The 12,790-nt window shown below is 48.7% G+C and overlaps 1 long non-coding RNA gene across 2 annotated transcripts in view; it reads left to right on the top strand.

Annotated features, from left to right (window-relative positions):
- LOC110077311 (uncharacterized) overlaps positions 1 to 12,790 on the top strand; it is a 100,950-nt gene that overhangs the window by 72,470 nt on the left and 15,690 nt on the right. For both annotated transcript variants that reach the window (XR_013538982.1, XR_012081616.2), the window contains exon 4: positions 12,082 to 12,139. This is a non-coding gene — a long non-coding RNA (uncharacterized LOC110077311). The remainder of the gene's footprint in view (positions 1 to 12,081; positions 12,140 to 12,790) is intronic.

A 12,790-nucleotide genomic window follows, 5' to 3' on the forward strand; every position in this document is an offset into this window, starting at 1 on the left:
TTCCTTTTCCCCTTTTCTCTTTCCCTTTTGCTTGTTTGCTTTTTTTATTTCTCATCACCAATACCCTAAATGGCACCAAAGTGTATTTTGAATGCCTGACAGCAGAATGCAGAACAGGGGGCATTTTTAGCATTCATTTTCTCTGTGTTGTGGCCGGGTAATTATGCACATAGAAAGGTCACCTTGTCTGCTAGCAGTAAACACGGGTAGCCAGCTAAGAGGGACTTTATGGTAAACAAGGCGGCAGTCAGGGAGGTAAACATCTCCCTTTTGACTCCCCTGTCATCTGTTCTTCCCAAGATGCTAAAATGTATTGATTCCCTTTATTAGGCACATGCGTTTTGTTTTACTCTCTCTGAATGGACACCAGATAAGCCCCGTTGGGAACTGCGTGGGAATTACAGTGTTGTGGATCCTTGTTCCTTTGTTTTTAACTATGGCCCTGCATATTTCTTCTCCCTCGAAAGGAGGGAGATCTAATTACTTTCTAGCCAGCAGCCTGGGAAAATGCATGGCTCCAGCCATATTATAGAAAATATGCAATAATATTTTCTCATAATATTCAGCGAAGGACTGTGTAAGACAGCAAGGGGCTAAGGACGTTGCCTGTCAGCGGTGGTGGAGACAAAGGGATAAATCCACGTGCTCCTCTCATCCAGAGCAGATCCATGGAATGAACGTGGCTTTTTAAGGCGAGATTTATGGAACTCCCATTGATTCGGTGGGTCTTGTCCTGCTGGGTCTAACACCTGGGTTTAGCCTGAAGAAGCTTTGATAAAGAAAAAGGAGAAATCTCCAGGACTTGAAAGTAACCAAAGAGTCATGGTGTAACTTTAACATATAATCAAAAAGGTCTGGTTGGAAGTCATCAAAGGGAAGGGGCTTTCTTGGTAGCTGCCCCCTCCGTTGTGAATTTTCCCCTGGAGGAATCAGGCTGGCTCTATCCCTGGCAAGCTTTTGACACAAGCTTCTGTCACTAGGGCTGTTTTTTTTAAACTGGCTTTGGGGAGAATGCTGATGTTTTAAATCGGTTTTAAACCATTTTTCATCTGGTTTTCAGTGTTTCTGGTTTGTTTTGAAGCTTTTCATCTGTTCTTGATTATTTTTAACTATCATTAATCCTAGTGGGAGGATTTTTTTTCCCTCCAGGCACACATTTCTTTCTGAGCTCCATGGACTGAGAAGGTTCACCCTAACTCAAAACTAACTGGATGCTGCATAATAATAATCATTAGCCTTCTTCACTGGGTTTCCACCCCACACAGTGTGTACGTGGTATATAAGCCTATAGCTAAATATTGAATACTCCATGGGAAAGGGCATAGACTGCAATCTCTAAACACTCAAAATGAAATAACTTTTCAGTATTTTTGTTTTGGTCATAGTACTCCTTCTAATATATATATATAAATATATATATAATATATATATATATTTATAATATATAAATATATATATAATATATAATATATATTAATTATGTTATTTTTTTTTTTTTGCTTTGGTGGAAAATGGAAGTCTTCCCCCCCCCCGCCCAGCATCTCTTCTTCTCCCGGTTTTATTCTTTCTTAGAGACACTCAGATTTTGTTTCAATTACAGGCTCTCTCTTTTTCATCCCCTCCATTCTGTCACGGAGTTGCCGTCCAGCCAATCTCTCGCTGACCTTTTGCTACTCATTTGCTCGGAGGAGAAAGAAAAATCTCATTGGTCTTGTTTTCGGCGCAATTTCCCGCCTCGTTCTTCGTGTCGTTTTCTTCCACCTCAATTCTGATGCTTTTACGCTTTACTTTCTTCCATCTCTGATGGCTTTGCTTTCCCTGATTCCTTGTCCCGGTGATGTGGGACAAACATGGGGTGGAAAACAAATGTGATCTACTTAATGAGAGATCTGATGGATCTCTGAGGCAGTTTGCAGTAGATCAATAAGGGCTTCTGATCTCTCTCCCAAACCCTAATTATACTGCTGAGACTAAGGGTAATTAATCATAACAGTCCTGTGCCTTCAAGTCAACTCTGACTTACGGTGACCCTTTCCAGGATTTTCTAGGTAGAGAATACACAGAAGTGGTCCACCCTTCCCTTCTTCTGGGGTTGCCCTGGGACTGTGTGTGCAGCTTGCCCAAGGCCACCCAAGCCGGCTCTGCCTTGGGTAAACCAGGATTAGGTTTTTTGGGTGGAAGGGCCGTCGTTTCTGTTCAGTTCTAGCCATCCAAACGAACACAAGGGCCCAGGGATTCCCTCGGCAGGCATTCGGAAAAAGTGGCCCTCTCTGTGGGTGAGCCGCGAGAGAGTTTCCTCTGCTACCTCTCACGAGGTCCTCGCAGAGAAGGAGAGGGTGAAGAGGACGCAGGGACCTTCGGGCGGCTCTTCGTACCCCCGGGAGCCCAGCTCCACCTGAAACAGAGAGAGAGGCAGAAGGAGTGGATATGAGAGCTCTCTCTCTCTCTGCTCGCACGGTCGCATGAATCCTTCTCCGAACCTCTGAGTGGGGCCAAAGGGTGTCGCGTTTTTAGCACTTGGAAGTTTTTCCAGGAAAAAGTGAAAAAGAACAACAACAACAAAAAAGGACGGCTGGGAGTAAGAACGCTTGGAATGATTTCCGATGCTCCTACGAGGCTCCTGTCGCCACTAGAAGTGCAGAAGAGCACCAAACCTTGCCGGAAAGCTGGCGAGGCTCCGTGAACAGATTAGGGGTACCGCCTTTGGCACCACCTTTCCTCTGCGCTGGTTGAGCCTCTTCCAGAGGGAGCTGGTGGCGGCCCGGATTTTCTCTTTTTCCTGGGGCTCCCTCCAGTTCTACAAGGTGGGTCCTGAGTGTAACTATACAGAGACGGGTCCGAATTTGACATGACCCTTTTTGGATTGTCCCCCGGACCCACAGAGGATCATGGAACTCCCCGGCATCTGCCATGCGACGCTGACAACAGCGTTCATTTATCTCTTTGTCAGAATGTCCATGACCCCAGAGCCGGCCGGCGGGCAGGCGAGCGGGAGGGAGCGAAGGAGGGAGGGAGGGAGCAGCAGCAACTACAGAAGCTCAACTACCGTTGATTTGCCCAGGGTTCTTTCCCAGTTGCCCGAGGAATTGCTTTCCACAGACGATGACTTGTTCACTGTTTGATGGAACTTGGTTGGCGGATATTTCACAACAGAATGAGAGCAAATTTGCCAGATATTTCACTTCCCTTGTGAGCTTCTGGCAGCCATCCTCAGCAGACTGCTGAACGAGGGTAGCGCATCAGCCTGAGCCGGGGAGAGAGAGGGGTGGGGGGGGTGCAGCACCTCTCTGCCTTTGCCACGCATGGTCTGGCCTGCTTAGCACTCCCTTTTGTGTTCGTTGAGAGGCTGACTTCACACGAGGGGTGTGTGTGTGTGAGTGTGCGAGAGAGAACGTAGATATAATATTCTTTTTTTTAAAAAATTGCATTAAGATAGAGGGTGGTTTTTGCTTGGCTGACGTAGTTTTGTCCCGAGTGGCTAATGGAGACCATGCAAATCGCCACCGCTACCACAACCACCGCCAATAATTTCCTCCAAGACGAGTAGCTATGTTCGTTTTCTGGAGCAGACGTTTTGTGGCCCATTTGAAGACTAAAATCTTTTGTTTTGGCATAAGTTTTTGGGAACTGCGTCCCAGTTAGATCTGGTGAAATGAGCTTAGGTCCTTGAAACCGTACACCCCGATCCAAATGTGTTAGGTTTGCAGCTCCGAAAGACCCTTCCTGTTTTGTGAAGGAACAATCACAGCCATAACAACAACTGTCATGAGGAGGAAGATGAGCTAGAACATCAAAAACAGCTTCCTCCCCCCCCCTTTTTTTGCATGGTGTGGAAGATGTGATAAACAGGAACATCTGGTGCCTCAAAGACTCCGCGTGACCACCTAGCAGGAGGATCAGCCGCCCCCTCCTTGCCTCCTCTTGGGCTCCATCCTTCACACTGTTCTTTTTACAACCTGGGAGTATCAAGTGATCCTTGACTATTTTTTGCTGCTTCCATTTCTTGGAACCGCGTTGCTGCTTTTCAAGGAGCAGAAACGTATTTGAGGGCTGTTTTCTTTCCAAAGATTCTGTTCTTTTACCAAGCGTGGCTGGGTCTGTTTTAATTAAACTCATGCGCCTCAAAAGACTCAGGGCTGGGCAGCTGGAAGGGGAAAGGGCTAGAATTTGCTAAGAGCAAAGCAATGACATGTCCTGCCCGGCTGACGGTTCCTGCCTCTCCCATAAGCTGACTTCCCTTCAGCAATCTTTGCTCAGAACTGATCTCAAAAATGTCTTTCTTTCCAGGCTCTTTGTAACCAGAAATATATATATATATTAGATCCATGAATCCCTCGTTTCTTCTCACATAGTTGTAGGTTTTTGCTAGCTCTTCCACGTGGCTGATTTACAGTATACATTTCTACCTGACTACATGGACATTTTCGAGGGCTTTGTTCTGGAGCTCAGTTTTTTTGGGTCGATCCTCTTAGGCTTCAGGCTTTTGACCTGGAATTACAGGGAGTCGGCCGCCGCCACTGCTAACCTGCTGATCTTCATTTGGAGGTTTGCACTCATGGCTTGACAAAATGCCACTCAGCTATGCTCAGAAGCAGTCTGGTCCTTTTTCATGACCTAACGTGGTGTAGCGTTGTTTGCTCATACCCCAATTCACACGTGGGCTTTTGCCTTCATCACAGTCTGCCTGTCACATACGGCCCCCCCTTTTTTTGTCCTGGTGGTTTGAGTCCTTCCCCTGCGCCCTCTTTGGCCTTGTGGTTTTGCCCTCAGACTCTTGGGAGGGGAGGAATGGGGTGCCGTTGACTTGGCCATCCTTTTCTGGAGCACATTTGCCTCAGAACCTCTTGCCTCCTGGAGCGGAGAAGGAGACCATCTCCCCTTCCCATTCCCTGTGTTGAAGTCCATCCGGCTGACGGCTCCGGAAGGTGGTGGACCTTTCCTTTATTGGAGCTTTTCAGGCAGAGCTGGAATCCTTTAACCACAAATTCCTTCACCGGCTAGGGCTGAGATTAAATGACCCTTCCAGTTCTACCGTTCCAAGATTCTGCAAACCTATTGCCACAATGTTCTTCCTGCGAGGTAGGGCACCCGACCTCCCCGTGACTCTTCTTGGCCAGGGACAAGGGTGTAGGGGTCAGGCCCATGGACGAGTGAAGCCAGCAAGAGGTTGAGGTCAGACTGGGACATTAGAGCAGCTCCCGGGCACTGCGTGAGAACCTTTCTGCTCAGCTTGGAGCGAGGACTCAGTTTGCTCTTGGTGACCTTAGACTCAGAGGCAGGACAAAGGCTGACATTGAGCAGATGCCATGCGGAGCCATGAAGGCGGGCATGGAGCAAGGGTCAGGGAGTTGCTGCCAAGCAAGTACAGACAAAGCTTGCACTGGGAACGTGGTGCCCACAGGCACCGAGCAGCTAGAATTGGGCATGGGCCATGAAAAACACAGCGAGACCAGGGTGGTTTTTTGTTTTGTTTTTTGGTAAAAATGAAGGCTCTTGAAAAGCAACAACCCAGTAACAGGCACACCCTCCTCTTCAGGACTTCTTGCTAAACTGGCCAAGCAGAACAATTGCTGGCGTGTTGGAGCCGGCCATTGCTCAACCGTGGGGCTCGAAGGGGAAGGGGCTGCTGAATTCTTGCATCGAACGATCCTTTATGAAACTGGAAACGACAAGAGGCAAAGCCTTTTTGGACAGTGTGCATGGCCTTTCTATCCCCAAAACTGCACAAACTGGACCGTTTTGGGACCCCTTGTTTTCAAATATCACCCAACGGTGTGCCAGGGTGCTTCTCTCTCTGAGCGCCTGTGAATCTTTATATTTTTCTCTCTGGAAAAAAGACTGTCTGTGCATGGCCACAGGGTTCCGAAAATAACCCTCCAGGATTTTGAACGAGCAAGAAAACATTGACCCCCCCCTTTTGAAGCAACCTCTCCTTTTTGTGCTTTAAAAACTGAGGATGTTACAGCCGTGAGTGAGGCTGAAAAATTGGCTTCAGCTTTGGCTGCAGCTGCTTTTTAAAGGCGAACAGGAGGCCTTGAGGGAGCGAAAAACCCTTAAAAGAAAGGTTATAGAGTTTCCCACTCCCTTTCGTTTAGAGCCGCCTTTCCCCCAGCTTTAGTTACCGCAATGTGAGACCCCCCCTTGGGAACTCAGGCTCGTTTGGCCCATTGATCAAAATAATCATATTCTAAGAGATGCATTTATAGACTCTTTGCCCCAAGGGCCCACTCCCATGTCTGAAATTTGGGTTGCAGTTAAACCTTTAAAGCAGCTCTGGGGGGGGGGCGAAGTGGGGGAAGGATCCTGTTTTTATAGGAGCTGGACTGATGGGGAAAGAGGATGTTCTACCCCGTTTCGCCCCGGCCTGTGTTTCCTGCTTCATCCCACCTCCCCTTTGCAGGAGAAAAGCCAGGCATGTTACATACAAGTCCACATGTCTGGAAATTGCCCCGGGGAGGTCCCTGTCAGGAGCCTTACAAAAGAGGGGGGAGAGAAGGAAAGAAACATCTTTAGATCTGCATCAATGTGGCACATGCTTGGTTATAGAGAACGATGCATATTTAGAAATAATTGCTGTAGTTTCAGTCAAAATAGGGCTGGGGGCGAGGGTGGGAAGACGGCGATCAGGTGGGCTGTGAGTCAGCTCCCTCTCCAGGATTTCACTGTTGGTGTGGATGATGGAGCTCACCCATTGACAACATTTTAGTAGTCCAGTATGGTATTACATACTTATTGCATCATGTATGCATCATGTTTTTGACATTTAATTCTGTGACGTTTGAGGGAGGTGGTGTAGGAGTTTAAAATAGGCAGCTTCCCCCCTCTTCTTCTGAATTTGGTGAAATTGTGTTGAAAATGATAAAGAAGAAAAAAATGAATTAAGAATGGGATTGTAAGACTTTGAGGTCCCAAAGCTTTATTCCAAGATAGATAGGATTGAGCCTAATTTCATGCAAATCAGATTTCGGTGTCTGTCTGGGTGGTTTTGCTTTCTTAGTCAAAAAAAGAAAAGGAAAAGAAGAGGATGAATCAGAACAAAGGTTTTCTCCACACTCCGAGTGAGTTAAATTCATTTGGAGCCGTCGGGAGAAGAGAGAGCGGGAACGTGGTTTTGGGTGGCGTCGTCGTCTGGTGAACCAGAAATATTTCTGGAGGTGATCAGGACTTTCCCCTTGAATACCAATGAGCCACGAAAGGGAAAATTCTCTGTTAAGAGCAAAAGCAATCACCGCTCAAAAGGATGATACTGCCAAAATGGAAAAATGTTCACAGGGATTAACGCTTTGTGAATGATACGCAGGGTCGCGCGAACACAGCAAAAAGGGTGGAGAAATAAGACGCTTGCATTCATGTCGGCAAAGGGCTTCCTCCCGTCCCAAAATAAAATGAAATAAAATTCTAGCAAATACGGTATATTCACTCTTAAGTGAATGGCCGTACGGGAGAGGTGCGTTGCCCCTTTCAGTGGGGTGTGCCAAATGGCAACAGGAGACGGGACTGTCTCTGAGTCAAGAACTGGACTCAGGCGTGTGGGGATCTCACCAGCCGTCATTGACGCCACCCCTTGCCCTTTTCATAGTGGAACCTCCACACCTTCGTCCACCGTGGCTGGCAGTGGCCGGTGCTCACGATGGCCCCGGTAGCGGCTCCTTGAGCGCCAGGTGCAGGCGAGGTCATGCCAACCATGGGCCTGGATTTTCAAGGAGGTCCCCTGTTCCCCTGAAACAGGGTGCTGCCAGGTTTCCTCAGTGAACCAACCATCTTCCTCACCCCCACCCCAAGGGGGGGGAGAGAGAAGGGGAGTAAAATTAACACAAGTCCCTGGACTCCATTGCCCCCCCTCTACCTAATGGTAGCGATTGGCCTGGGTCCCTGTTTAGAGCAGCTTTGAACTGGGATTGCAGGGAATGTGCATTTCCCCTGCAATGCCAGGAGCCAGGGTGGGCAAAATGGATTCCCTCCTCAATCTGCAGAGGTTCACCCCTGAACTGCAAATGGGGTCTGCGAGAGATGCAGGAGTCTGGGATTTGCTGCCGAAGCGCAACGTCCCCCTCCCCCCGTTGGAAAACAGGGCTGGGTGCCTCCAAATTAAATTTAAGTGTGGGTGGGTCAAGGGACAGGATGTGGTCCCCCAAGGTCCCCTTCTGACATCTTTGCCAACAAAGTGCGTATATAAAGGATCTCGGGCACCTTGGAAATGGCAGCGCTCCCTCCCGCTGTCGTTTCCTTGGGGGCGTCAGCACTGAACTTTGCAATAAATGGGAGCAAACACATTAAAGTGACATTGATTCAGATAACCTTGTGGAAGGCACATTCCCATGGTCCGCAATTCTTTTTAGCATCTTTTGCAGAGGGAGGCCTGACCCGACAGTGACGTCCGCTGCGTTTGGATATTCGATAAAATGTGCTCTTAGGGGGAGCCTTCAACCAGCGAGGCCTCTGACTCTTCCACGTGGTTGGTACAGTACTTCCTCTCCTGAGCTGCCCCTTTTTCTCCTTGCCTCCTCGGCTCTGTGGGGTCTCTCGGCCACGCTCCTGTTGCTCGTGGCTGGAGCAATTTGTCCATCACGCTAAGAGCTGCATTGGATGTGACATTGGCCGTGTCATTTGTGTTTGCGTAGCTGATTTTTGTCTTTGAGGGGCCGGAGTGGTGGTGGTGGGGAAGCTGAATCAGGTTTCTGATTCTGACTTTGGGGCCTTTGTCATGCTGTGGGTTTGGGTTCAAATGGTGCCTGCCCTTCACGCTGGGGAAGGTGTTGTTGTTGCCGTCTTGGAAGCTGGAGCAAACTTGGCCCAAAAACATTAGATGTGAATGTCAAGAAAGGAAATTCTCACAAAATGTTAGGATGGCTTTCCTGTTGGTAAGGGCTGCTTGGTGGTGGATCAGGCTCTTCCTTGCTGGGGGTCTTTAAAGGGAGACTGGATGACAAGGAGTGCTTGAGCTGTAGGTTCCTGCGTTGACAAAAAGGCTAGATAGCCCTTGAGGGTCCCTTCTCACTGTTCAGCTCTACGATTCTATGAAAACTTCACAGACAAATGAGGACCCATGGGTCAACGCACATGCGCGTAGAAGACAAGAACAAGTTCCCTGGATGTCAACGCCCTGAGATTTAACCCTTGGTGTCTCCAGCCAACGTCACCCAGGTGGTTAGATGTCTGGTCTCTGTGACCTGGCCCCACAAAGCTGTTTCTGTCAGAGCAGAAATCCTTGGGTGACCTCAACTGTATGCACAAACTTGAGGTTTTATCTATTGAGGTTTGACGACTGCTCTGGACTGAGCCATCCTGATCCAGGGAAGGCATTCGTTTCCATGGCATCACACTGAACTGACCTGCTTAGTTTTGACTTTGAAGCCTTAATCTTACGTTTAATTTTGGAACAACGGCTCCTCCTCCTGTTGTTGTTGTTGTTGTTGTTGTTGTTGTTGTTGCCGTCAACGCGATTTATCTATTACCTATTTACTAGGAGTATTTCTTGATAACATCTTAGCTCATGAGGGCCTCCCCGAGTGATGCACAAGCAGAAAAGATGAAACCATTCCTTTAAAACAGTCCTTAGAAAACAATTGAGAAACTAAATGGAGACGTCATTAAAAATAAAAGAGACTGACACCCATGTCAAAAGCTGGCTTCAAAAGAGGGCTTTCAATGGAACTCCTGCCCAAGGGGTCGCGAGGTGGCCCCACCGCTGTTGTGCTTCTGGCAGGCAGCGAAGACTCCACCATTTCATAGAGGAGGTGAAGTGTAACAAGGGCTTCATGGGGTCACCAACCTCGATGGCCCAGGATGGTGGGCAACCCAAAGTGCTTCTCTCAAGGGTCTCTGAGTCCAGGGGTAGGCCTGTATGGAAGAAGGGGATCGCTCTGCGATCTTGGCCCCAAGTCGTTCAGAACTTGGTCAATCAACATTTGCCCCTTGAACTGAGTTCACCAGCAAGTTCTGATCAACACCTTGGGATTTTATTCATTCCATTTCACCCACCAGACTAAGAACATTAGACAGTCACGTCGAACACTAATCTAAGTACAAAGACCGGGCAGAAATCTTTTACAATCGAGTGTTTTATGTTTCATGCATAATTTACCCGCTCTGTCATTTTGACTGGCCGGGAACTGCCGTTGCTCCGAGCTGAACATTTTGTACATCAGAGCCTCCCACATAAGTTTGCATCCCTCAAATTTTGCTTCCTATCCAGAGGTGAAAGAAGGAACCAACCAACCAGGAGTGGGTTTGCCCTTGAACCGCTTTTGTTTTTTGGGAGGATGTCTGGTTTGTCTTTCTTCGGGGCCTTTACATAAGGAGGGAGAAGGGAGAGAAAGAGGCCACTACCAGGTCTGTGAGCTCAGCTGCATGTGGAGAAAAGTGGAATACGATTCCCTCCTTCCAGCCAATAAGGGCTCCCATTCCTCCTGCTCTCCCAAACAGTCAGGGATCCCTGCTTTGTTCTGTGGATACTGGAGAGTTTTGTTTAGCCTCCCTTTTGAAGCAAACCACTCTAGATCACACTTTCTGGGTAAATGGATTGGAGAAAAGTGGCCCTGAAGGTTGTTGCTTTACTTTGGATTTTAGAAAAATGAGAAAAGCATGTGTGTTAAGAAAAGCAGCATAGGATCATGTTTATATCAGGAAAAGATGCATGCATGCAGGCAGACAGACAGACATATTGCACATACAGCCCCACCCATTTGATACTCTGTCTCCTTTCTGTTCGTATTTGTATAAAGCTTGATATAATTGGGTTCAAATAGGGCACACTAATTACACCCTGCCTAGCCACTCTAACTTTGCTGTCACGCACCTTGGTTTAAATAATGCATAGTTGTCCTGGAAATATAAGCTGTGGTTTGATTGCATTTAATTATTATGAAACATGGGATGCAATGCCTCCCCATTCGCTTCTCCCTCTGTGTGTGTGTGTGTTTTTTTTTTAAACCCATGCCAGTAAATAATGTTGGGAGACCTTGCTCGGTCAGAAAGCGATTCCACCCAATTTCCTGCAGCTCTTTCTGCTGAGGTGGGCCGGCTAGAAGGACAACCTAATTCCACCGCCATACCATTTTCCTTCCCAGCGTGGAGCATTAAACTCGTGTGGCCCAGAACGTAGCTCTCTGCTCCGCGAGGTGCTCGCAGGTTGCAGTGAAGAGCAAGATGGGTCTCACGCCTGGGCTGCGTTCCTTCGTGGGGGGGGGGGGGAGCCACTTTGGAAATCAGTGGCATTTCTGCCTGAGTCAGTCCATACAGGATTGGGTGGCTCTCGTTTCCTTCCTTGACGAAGCCTTTCAGTGTTTCCTTCGGAAGACAGCGAGCGGGTGATAAGCAGTGGGTGGGGAGGGAGAGGGGGCTCCGAGAGCCCTTCCTGCCCCCTGAGTGGAGGCTGGTCGGATAGGGTAGGCGGGGGCTCCTCTGTGCCCCACTTGGACACTTGAAGGGGGTGTAGAGGTTGCACGTTGCTGGCATGCAGAAAATCCAAGCTCCACCTGCAAAATCAAGCGAGGTGGTTGGAGCCTCCCAAACCGACACGAAGAATGGGGCCCTTCCCTTCCAGTTTCAGGGATGTTCAGGACCTGGGTTACAGCCCTGTTGCCCGGGAGAAGGGAGAAGATGAAAGTGCAGTGCATTGGCACACTGCCTGGCTCCCCTCCACCATGGTCACCCTTCCCTGCCATTCCCAACGGGTCTTGACCTTCAGACGGGATTCGAAATGGGCGACCCTTCAAACGGAGGACTGTGCCCTCTCTAAATGTGTCTATGCAGGCACTTTGCGAACACCGGGGCCATTGGGCGGGTTGGGGGAGGCAAGACACGGGTGGCCTTTCAGTGGCCTGCTGGGCAGTCCTTTAGTTTTTGTTTCCTGCTTTTATCTTTTTGCACTTGGTCTTTCATGGCCTCCTTACGTGGAATTGTGTGTTCGGTGCCCTAAATTCCTGATGACGGGAGGGGTACATATGATTTAAATAAATAAATAAATGAATCAAAGGCAATGTCGGCTCCGATTAGGACTGTTGCTGTGGCTACTATTTGTTCTGCGTTGGAACAAGATGGGACTCCTTTCATGCTTGAATATATTCTCTTTCTTTACAGAATGGATGCTGCTTTGGGAACAGTTCGATGCAGTTCAAAGGCTCTTTCCTGACAGACTGTGAGTAATTTTTTTTTGAAGGAGGGGAAATTCCCTTTTCGTTTATCTATATGTATAAAAGACTAATTGACCACTGATGACCGAGACATGGCTCTTGCACTCTGCTCTTGTCGGGATGCGCCTCCGACTTGCAGCGACTGTAGGAGTGAGCGCTCTCCGAAAGGTGGCCTTCTGCAGAATGGGTCAGACTACCTTCCAGGGTCCTGCGGGAGGGGGTCCAGCCACAATCGCTGCAGTGAGACCAGGCTACCAAATGTGGCCCTGGCCTGTGTGTGGGTCTGGAAGTGAGCGCGTGCCTATAGGTGCCACCTTGTCCTTTACCTTTGCCCGCAGAGGGACCTGGCCGGACCCTCTGCATTGTGATCAGCTGAAAGGAGAGTTCTTCCCCCCCCCTCCGGGAAGGCCTTCCCCCTCCTCCCCGACCCCGTCGTAAAAGAAAGATCTCGAGGGAATGGCCTTTCTTCGCATTGGCAAGAGAGCCTGTATCTGCAGAACAGGGAAGAGCCTGGCTCAGCCGGGGCCTTGCGGCTGCAAACAGAATTCTCCACAATATCTAATCTATCAGGTTTCGTCTCCCGCGTTTTACTGGTGTGAATGAAATTGCTTGATAATAGTTCCTGTTCGCTGCCAGCTGCTTTACCGTCGGTGGAG

The sequence above is a fragment of the Pogona vitticeps genome, chromosome 12 (assembly GCF_051106095.1).
Source record: "Pogona vitticeps strain Pit_001003342236 chromosome 12, PviZW2.1, whole genome shotgun sequence".
NCBI lineage: Eukaryota > Metazoa > Chordata > Lepidosauria > Squamata > Agamidae > Pogona > Pogona vitticeps.